Here is a 9,486-nt window from a genome sequence, read left to right as displayed (position 1 = left end):
TCGCTGCGGTTCGATATTTATGACAGGCGGTTAAGCTTACAGCTATCATTGGAAGACGCGACTTCTTTGAGAATATGCCGCAGACCCACCGATCAAAGCCGAACTGGTCGGCGTTTAACGCTCAAACGCAAGAGTAGCACCATACTCGTGCGTCTGGCTGCTGCGGCTTCGCAGGCGCGCACGTTCTGATGCTGGCGCTGTCATCTCATCCCGGCATCGTCAGCTCGCACATCGGGATCCTCTTGCCGTTGGGGTTTTTCGCCCCGCTTCCCGGACGCGCAGCTCAAGATCTTCACGTAGTCCGTAGTACTTCCGGGTGCTCCCTCGGGCGGCCCATTTTCTGAGCTACCGTAAAGAGCGACTGAGAAACGGAACGCTTACGCGCCGCGCTCACCATAGCTCTTTGACGTCTGAGCATGTCAGACTCAGACATTGTGGAACCGGTCCACCTTCCATTAGGCAGGTAGTGCAGTAAAATCTCGTGCACAGACAGCAAGAGACAATAGGAGCGCCGCGGTCGTATACCCTCAACGCAGTCATTTGTCTTGAACGAGTCGTGCTGGTGACATACGGGAGGCGCTTCTCCTAGATAGTGATCTATAGCATTAGTGGACTGCGAAAACAAAATGCTTATTTTCGGTGCATTCTTTGACATGCCTTAAAATTTATCACGTAAGTTAGTGCAAAGGAGTTCTTGTTAACGGAGGGAACGACAGTAACATGCCCCGCATTTGCACAGGGATCCATGCGGGTAGTGTACGGACCCACACAGAGGGGCTGCGACACTCGAAGCTGAGGTATCGCCAGGAATGGCGCCAATATATTCGTGCTGGTGTGGCGCAAAGAGGAGGGGAGTGACATTTTCAGCCGGCATGATGCCTGTGTGGCATTGCTCTTCATAAAGGCGGACGGCAACTTGTCACGTTCGCTTACAGCCACAAATAAATGCAGGAACTACGACGTTCAAGGCACTAGGTGGCGAATAAAGTCACCTTTTCAGGGACGGTCAGCGCATGCAAGGCAAGGGCGCCGCTCGTGGGCAGGTGCGTTGATTGTGTGTGTAACCTTTTATGCGATGTTTAGAAAGCACTTCAAGTCATATTGCACGGCGTCGCTTGCGTAAGCCTCTGAATGCAAAATTCGCGCTCTGTGCTTGCCCGACAGCAGATCTGGCGCCATCTGTTGCCTCGTCTAGGGAACTGCTGTGGGGTTTCAAGGCACGATGGCCCTAAAGTCCTTAGATAAGCTTATCTAGGGGCTTGAGATTGGGCCAACTATGCATACAGCCACGAAATGGAGTGACCGACGGCGCATAATGCAACTTCAAAATAGAAATTGAAATAAAAATGAGCGCTAGCGCCCTATTTTATTCCAGTTATGACTGCAGTTATAACCTCATGTTCACCAACGTTTCTCGCTAAAGGTACCAACTTCGGCCTCAAATATGCGGAAAAGTAAGTACGGCTCTCACAACGGCCGGTGGTAGGCTATCGGAAGACGAAGCGGCCGAGTACATGATGCAGTTTTAATGAGCCTCCCATACACCTCATACCACAAAAAGGGGTACGTAAACATTCCTTTTATTGCATGGAAAAGTGCTAAAACTGCATAAAGCCTATACATGGCTTGCACTGACGTCGTAGCTGGGAACCCTGGGATACTGTTCCGCCATGTTGGTGCAGTCGCAGCGGCCGTGGTGCACTTGATGCAATTCGCGCGTATGGTGTACTTCGACGGCGTTGCGATGGTTATCTGCGCTGTTGTTGGATGCTCCAACCGCACTTGTTGGGCGAAATCAACAAACACAAACTTTTTTCGTCTTCCAAAGGTCATCGAGCATCAAGGTGACCGTACGAAAGCTTTATGCGCCAAGCGACGGGAGGTGTGGCTGGCTCGTATAAAACGTGCCGATCTCAACACCGAAAGGACGGGCATACGTGTTTGCGCCGCCCACTTCGTAAAAGGTAAGTCCGTTGCATATGCACAATGTTTATTTAGGTGCATGACGTACAAGCATAGCGGAAAATCTCATTTTAAACAAATTTCTCTTGCATTTTGTAGGCAGACCATCAAGACTGTGGGAGGAGACGGACCCGGACTGGGCCCCTACGCTTTTGCTCGGCTACAGCGCAAAACATGGTGATCCCGGTCGCCACGCTCGCGCGGCAAGACGACGGACCCAGAAACGCGCGGCTCAAGCGGAGTGTCAGGCTGAGGAGTCGGGAACAATGGAGGCTACGAATCCAAATTAACATTGGGCACATCTCTGCGAAGGCACACGTCACTGTCGATCTTGTCGCGCTACCGGACCGTCGAAAACGGCAACAGCGATGAGCTTGATCAGTTAAGGCGGGCCATAATGCCCGACGCGACAGGCGAGACCTAAATTGTTGGTCGACAAATCTGTAGCGAGCGATAACAATCTCTCCACGCATGACCGTTTTTTTTTTTTTGCGCAATAACTTGTTGGGTTTCCAAACTAAGATAAACCAGCAACGGTTCCTTTCATATGCCCATAAAAATAGAATAACTCGTGATTTAATCTGAAGTCGTCCAGGTTCAGTACATATGAAGAAATGAATCACTAGCCTGACAGTTTGTAAACAGTTCTTTTTAAAACTTTACTGAGTGATTGCTTACACTCAGTCACTTGTGGATTGAATAACCGTTATTTCTTTACTCTAATCCTTGCAAAGATCAATGCCCTGCGGCTTACCTCTCCAAGTAGAAGCACCTTGTCCCCTTGCAGCTGTTTTGCCGACAGTCCCTTCACCCAGCCGCTAGTGAAATAATTATGCGCCTCGGTGGACTTAAACGCCTTCATTTCTTCAAGGGTCAGAAAGCTTGCAGAAAAAACAAGGTAATTGACGATGTCACCGTAACAAATCTCTGGAAATATGTCGACATCGCTTGTTGTGTCCGTTCCCGGCCGCAGCATGAACGGGTCGATATTATCGCAGAGACGCACTTTTTCCGCATCCCGAACGCGTTCCGACCCCGTAAGATCTAAGCGGTAGGTAGCGTCTAAAGGCTGCTTACTGAGAAGCGGCGGAATGCCACACAAAAGGCAACAAAATTGCACGTGTTACCACTAGCGAGGAAACGCGTGCGACCCGCACTCCACCGACTCCGCACAGACTGCACCAACATGTCCGCCGCAGCGCGCGCCGCCGGACGTGACGTCACATGCAAACCATGTATATACGGCCTGGCTTTCATTCTTCGCGTGAACTTTTCGGAAGACAAGTTCGCAGTTGGTTAATACTAGCGCAAACGATTTCCTTCTCGGCGGCGGTCTCGGTGCCAACACCGTCGCCGTTGTATTCATGCAAATGAAAGTACAGCGCATTTGAGTGGCGGTGGTGTAACTTAAAGAGACAGGAAGAGGGCAAAGACATTTGCGTGGATAGGGTGGCCGCAGCTGGCACAGGAGAGGGTTAACTGGAGAGACATGGGAGAGGCCTTTGTCCTGCAGTGGGCGTAGTTAGGCTGATGATGATGCTCCACGACCGCAGCAGCCTTGCTACGTTTCGCGCTCTGAAATTCGACGGAGGCGAAATGGAGAAGACGCCTGGTGTAGCGCTTTCCCTACCCTTTTCCATATATCATGGGGGTGCAGTGCCAAACCCATTTAGCAGTGACAAACCAGCCAAACGAGCAGTGGGAGGCGGCCCTGATCATCGAAGAGCCGGACAAACAGCTCCAGCTAGACAGGCTAGTACGTGAATCGGCGCGTACCAGTGGCGTCCCGGACTAGGCATGCCACCCTGACTTGCTTCGACAACCCTTCTACTGCCCATCCCTCATCTTTTTGGCAAATAAACGTTTTAACATACCCAAGACGCCTGTTTGCTGTGCGAAGTCAGCACACATTAAAGAACCCCGCATGGTCGAAATTAATACGGAGGCCTCTACTACAGCGGCCCTCATGACATACCATACACCATCTTTCACCGCCCCCTTCTGCCTTTCCCTCACGGCATGGCCAGTATGTCCGCTGCGCCCTTCTTTCCTCATTGGCTGTGACTAAAGGTTTAAGCCCGACGGACTCGGTACATTCTTTTATAGAGTACGACGGGCGGGTCTGATCGCTGTGCTTTTTTAGGCTCCGATTTGAGGTACTGTCGGGCGCAAAAGTGGTTTAGAACACTCGCGGCTGCATGGCTCTCTGATCTTGCGGCGCCTTTCGACGTTTACGACAAGCTGGAGCGCCACGCATCGAAACGAGCGTAATGACGTGCCGCTAGATGAAAACGGTCACCTCCTCGTCTCTTAGGAATGGAAAGTGGCGCGGCAATCAAGTCGCCAGTCAAGTATGACCGAAGCGCTAATTTTATACACGGCCGTTGCTCCCGACAGTACGTCGGACAGATCCAATCAGTGTTTTCCAAAGTCCGACGTATCTCCCAAAATTTTCTCCTATATAGGTTCGGTATCACGCGTACGATGGCGTGTTTTCATTTATTATTGATCGTGCTCGGAGCCCCGAGCTTCGCATTTCACGAAGACGGCACAACGAAATGTTATGTCCAGTGAGTTTGGGCTTTGTCCCTTCAGAACGCGAACAATAACGTACGAAGCGTGTCGCTCCGCGTAACTTACATGTGGTGCGGATTCTTTTTAGAGACAAGCTCGCAGAACTTGTAGGCAAACATGTTCCACTTATCACGCTATCAAATGACGAATCTAATCCCTGGTTTACAAGAAAGCATTAACGCATGAGAAATAAGAAAAAACGATTGTACAAAAATGCAAAGCAGGAATGTACGCCATGCGCGTGGGGTAAATATAAAACCTACCTAAACCTATATTGTTCCACCCTTTGTGATGCAAAAAATAAAATTTTTCACAAGACCTTCCTGCGCTACTTAAGAATAATCGAAGCAAGTTCTGGAAAACAATACGTCAGAATAGCGTCAGTAAGGCTATCTCAATACATGACGTTAACAACACCCTCTACTCCGATGCTGACTGTCCTAAAGCATTTAACTCGTTTTTCGCATCCGTTTTCACGAAGGAGATAATTCTAACATCCCGTATGTACCAGATGTTGCTCACCCCTACATGGCACCAGTTGACATTACACTCGATGGAATAGTACACCTGATAAATAACCTTAAAGTATCCTCTTCCTCTGGTGTTGATGAAATTAATTCAAAAATACTAAAATATACCATTTCTGTCTCCAGCATCATCTTACTTCATATCTTTAAGCAGTCAATATCTACAGGTGAGCCCCCCTCCGATTGGAAAATAGGAAATGTTGTACCGGTTTTCAAAAGTGGCAACAAACACTCGCACGAAAACTACCGGCCTATCTCACTTACCTGCATCTGTTGCCAGATGCTTGAACACATTTTCGCTCACACATCTACAATCACCTGGAATCTAATCTTTTTTTTTTTCACTAAGCAGCATGATTTCAGAAAAGGGTTTTCCCGTGAGACGCAGTTATTTGAGTTTACAACCGACCTACACTTCAACATGAACAGTAACTTACAAACTGATTGCATATTTTTGGACTTTGCCAAAGCATTTGATCGGGTAGCACATTGCCGATTAATATCTAAACTTTCTGCGCTCAAATTCGATTATCTTACTATGGGTCCGTAATTTTCTTTCTAATCGCAAGCAGTTCACCGTTGTTAATAATTATTCCTCTCCTCTCTCCTACGTTACATCGGGCGTGCCGCAAGGAAGCGTCCTTGGTCCATTGCTCTTCTTAATTTACATTAATGACCTGCCAGTAAGCATCTAATCTTGAATACGCATTTGCTGACGACTGCATTATTTATCGACCAATAAAAAGTACTAACGACCACCTTGCACTTCAAAGTGACCTCGATCGCATTAACGACTGGTGTACAACGTGGTTAATGACCTTAAACATTTCTAAGTGTAAGATAATTTCTTTTAGCCGAAAATCAGTCAATTCAGATTTTCCCTACCACATTAATAACGATACATTGGCTCGGACTACGCAGTATATGTATCTAGGCCTCCATCTTTCACCAAACCTTTCTAGGGCTGAACACATAAACACCATTTTCGCTAATGATTCCCGGTCACTAGGTTTCCTTCGCCGTAACCTGAAATGCAGCTACCCCTCACGTGCGTAAACAAGCCTACATTACTTTTGTCAGACCGCAGCTAGAGTACGCTTCGCCCATCTGGTCACCTCATCAGAAATATCTAATAGAGAATTTGGAAGCTGTCCAGAATAGGGCTTGTCGTTTCATTCCGCAAAATTACAATGATCATTCCAGCGTATCCCAACTAAAGATCAAAATTTCACTCCATTCGTTGCAAATTCGTCGTGACATTGCCCTTTTATCTATCTTTCACAAATACGTCCATGCCACTGACTCACCGCCAGCACATCTACAACGTCCCTCCTACTTATCACATAGATTACATAATAACTACAGCTATGCCCGCATTTATGGCAACACACATGCTTTCAACTTCTCGTCACTCCCGCGTGCCATCCGTCTCTGGAACGATCTTCCGGACTGCATCTACTCAAGCACTTCATTGATAGCGCTTAGCACATCATTTATATACTCACGATGCATATAACTTAGTTTTCAGCTGCTTGAGACTATTGCCTCTTTGGTTCTGTTGATGCGCAGCTTTCCTCATGTATGCCTGATATACTGTTTAGCTTTTGTATAACTTTTTGTGCATTTCCCCTATTTTTGTTACATGACGTATAGTTGTTTTCTACTTTTATCTCTTTTTTGTGAATTGCGATATTGTATCTGAACTCACCTGTTTTTTTTTTGTGTTTTGCTGTACTTTACTATGTTTTTTTTTATTTCTAACCTATTTTGCACAAACTTCTGTATTTGACCCCCTTTACACAATGCCTCTTCGGAGGCCTGTAAGGTATCTGTAAATAAAATAACTAAAATAAGTTCTTAGGTGAAGGCAAAGCGCTTCCCTCCGGCACGCGTATACCTGCATTGAGATGCTATTTAGTGCCACTACTGATGTGTTCCTGAGGAAACGTGGAAAAAATGGCGAAGAAAACTTCGCAAACAACTGCTGGTGAAATTAGCAACGTGTGTACCGCATACTGCAGCAGAATATAGATCAAGCAAGCCGCACCATCTCATTCTTGGCCGTGATTATTTGTGCTATCCTAATAAAAGATAGATGGAAAATAACGTAATAGTAATCGATTACTTTTCTGTAATTTTTCTGTTACTTTTCACGGCCTGTAATTACCCACTGAAGCCAGTTAAATTTCAGATGTAGCAATTTCAACTGTAATCGGCTACTTGTTTCTTGTAACGTTTACAAAAATGCCCGCTGCGCGCATGTCAGTTGAATACAGGTTGGCACACGTCCGGGATGCAGCGTGCGAGGTGGAAAATTACCCCTGGTTATTTCCGGGCAAACATGAGGCACATTTGTGATTTTCTGCCGTGTGCCGAAGTCCTCTTCATGAAAGTTGAGGCTTTCATTCCTTTAAGCCTTGTTCTCCAGTCGAAGTTGAGTGCGCGCCGCATCTTTGCTCGCGTGTGGCGACGGCTGAGCGGGGAAGGGGGTTCGGATCGCGTTAACATCGAACTAGGGGGAGGGGGGGGGGGGGGGATAAACTTTATGTACGCGAACTTTCGCGAGAAGACAAAGCTGCAGGCTAGGCGCTTTCCTTGTCTTCCACAAGCAACGTCGCTGTTCCCCCGAGAGGATGTCGACAACACAAACCGGAAGGAAAGTACTGGAAACACTAGGAATGAAGCCATTAGAGCAGAATCAGAAAGAGGACCTACCCAAGAAACTCAGGAAAAGAATAAAAGAATAAAAATCTTGCAGATACCAAGAAACATGCATCCCTAATACCACAAATCAAGAAGTATGGAAAAGAGGCAGGAGTTGTATTCACGGATGCGGCAGTATACAAAGACAAAGATGCCATGACTACGGTAGTGGTAGATAACAACCTTAAAATAAAGACGGCAGTAGCCCTTACAGGAGTTAAACCAGAGGAAGCGGAGGATTTAGCGATTGAACCAGCCACATCAGATCAAAAAAATCAGATTGTGATCACAGACTCTCAAGCCGCCTGCAGAAACCTCGTCAAAGGGAGAGTTGGCAAGAAGACGGCAACAAGTCGTAGTGGTGTTTATTAAAATAATAGTAAAAAGGAAGAAAAAGATTTTTGCTAGCCCAAGCATCTGCCATCGATACTGAAGCACCTGAGCTGGGGCAGCGGAAATAAAGGATAGCAGGCAGAATGGAGGAAGAGAGGATAGGGGACAATCCATGAAGCAAAATTCCAAAAGGATAGAAATAGTCACCGTAATATGAACACCTGCCTCTTCGAGATAACAATGGCACCGACGCCGCAGCCCGAGCACTTGCTTACCGGGCGTTGTCCAAGGCCGGTGAGGAGAAGAAGGAAAGACTAATTGCATACTGGGAGCTGTTACAGCATTACAGACTGGAAAGGAAAACATATCCACAGGCTCACAAAGAACTCACTAAGGAGGAAGATGTTACGCAAACTACAAACTAATACATACCCACACCTCAGCCTTCTGCACAGGATACATCCCACGCTATAGTAAGACAAATGTCCATTTTGTGAAGAATGCTGGAATATATTTCATATGGTGCGGGCATGCCAAAAAAACCAGGAGCTAGCGATCATCAGAAACCCCACAGTTGAGCAGTGGGAGGGGATGCTGACCAGCTCACGCCTGGAGGGCCACAAAGCACTGGTGAAACGGGCGAAACAGGTGGCCATCTCCAAAAGGGACCTGGACGGAGGTCTCCACTCACAACTTCTTTGCTCATAAATAAAGTTTTATTCATTCATTCATTCCCCCGAAACCGGATCGTTCGTGCTTCCGGCTTTCCGATTGCTCTTCAGTGCATTGCGGTGGAGCACTTCCTCGCTTTGGCAGGCTCGCCGGCCTGGTCGGCTCCACTGTACCAGTGTAGGTCTCAAATAGATTTGACATGCTTTTGCCGTTGCTTTGACGTATAATTTAACAATTTTAATTATGAATATGCTATTTGCTCTGTTTGCCGGTAAAGAAAAGCTAGCATAATATTTCTGACGGATTACCACGTATCAGTCAAATGTTGAGGGGTAACCTTCAGGGTAGAGTAGATTTGTTACAAGGGAGTAATTTATTCATTAGCGTCCACCCAAGCGCAGACATGCGCCTACAGAAGAAGGCTAAATAGTTTACACAGAAACTTTGTCAGAACGCTTGCTGTTTTCATTAGGATGTATATTTTATTTCTAAGAAAAAAAAACATTGAATGCACAAATTCCGAGGGGGAAATTTCAATTACATTTCGAGTTAATTATTTATAAGCAATGTTTTAGAATATGCAGTTTCGTTATAAATGGGTTCAACTATTTCTCACTTTATTCCTCACTTGGTGAGGGTTCAGAGGGTCATGCCTGAGTTGTGAGCAGCGTATCGGCTGCAATTTTCTTTCCTGTAGTTCCTTACATCATTGCAA

This window comes from Amblyomma americanum, chromosome 1 (genome assembly GCF_052857255.1).
Source record: "Amblyomma americanum isolate KBUSLIRL-KWMA chromosome 1, ASM5285725v1, whole genome shotgun sequence".
Taxonomy (NCBI): domain Eukaryota; kingdom Metazoa; phylum Arthropoda; class Arachnida; order Ixodida; family Ixodidae; genus Amblyomma; species Amblyomma americanum.
Note: the sequence above shows the minus strand (reverse complement) of the source record.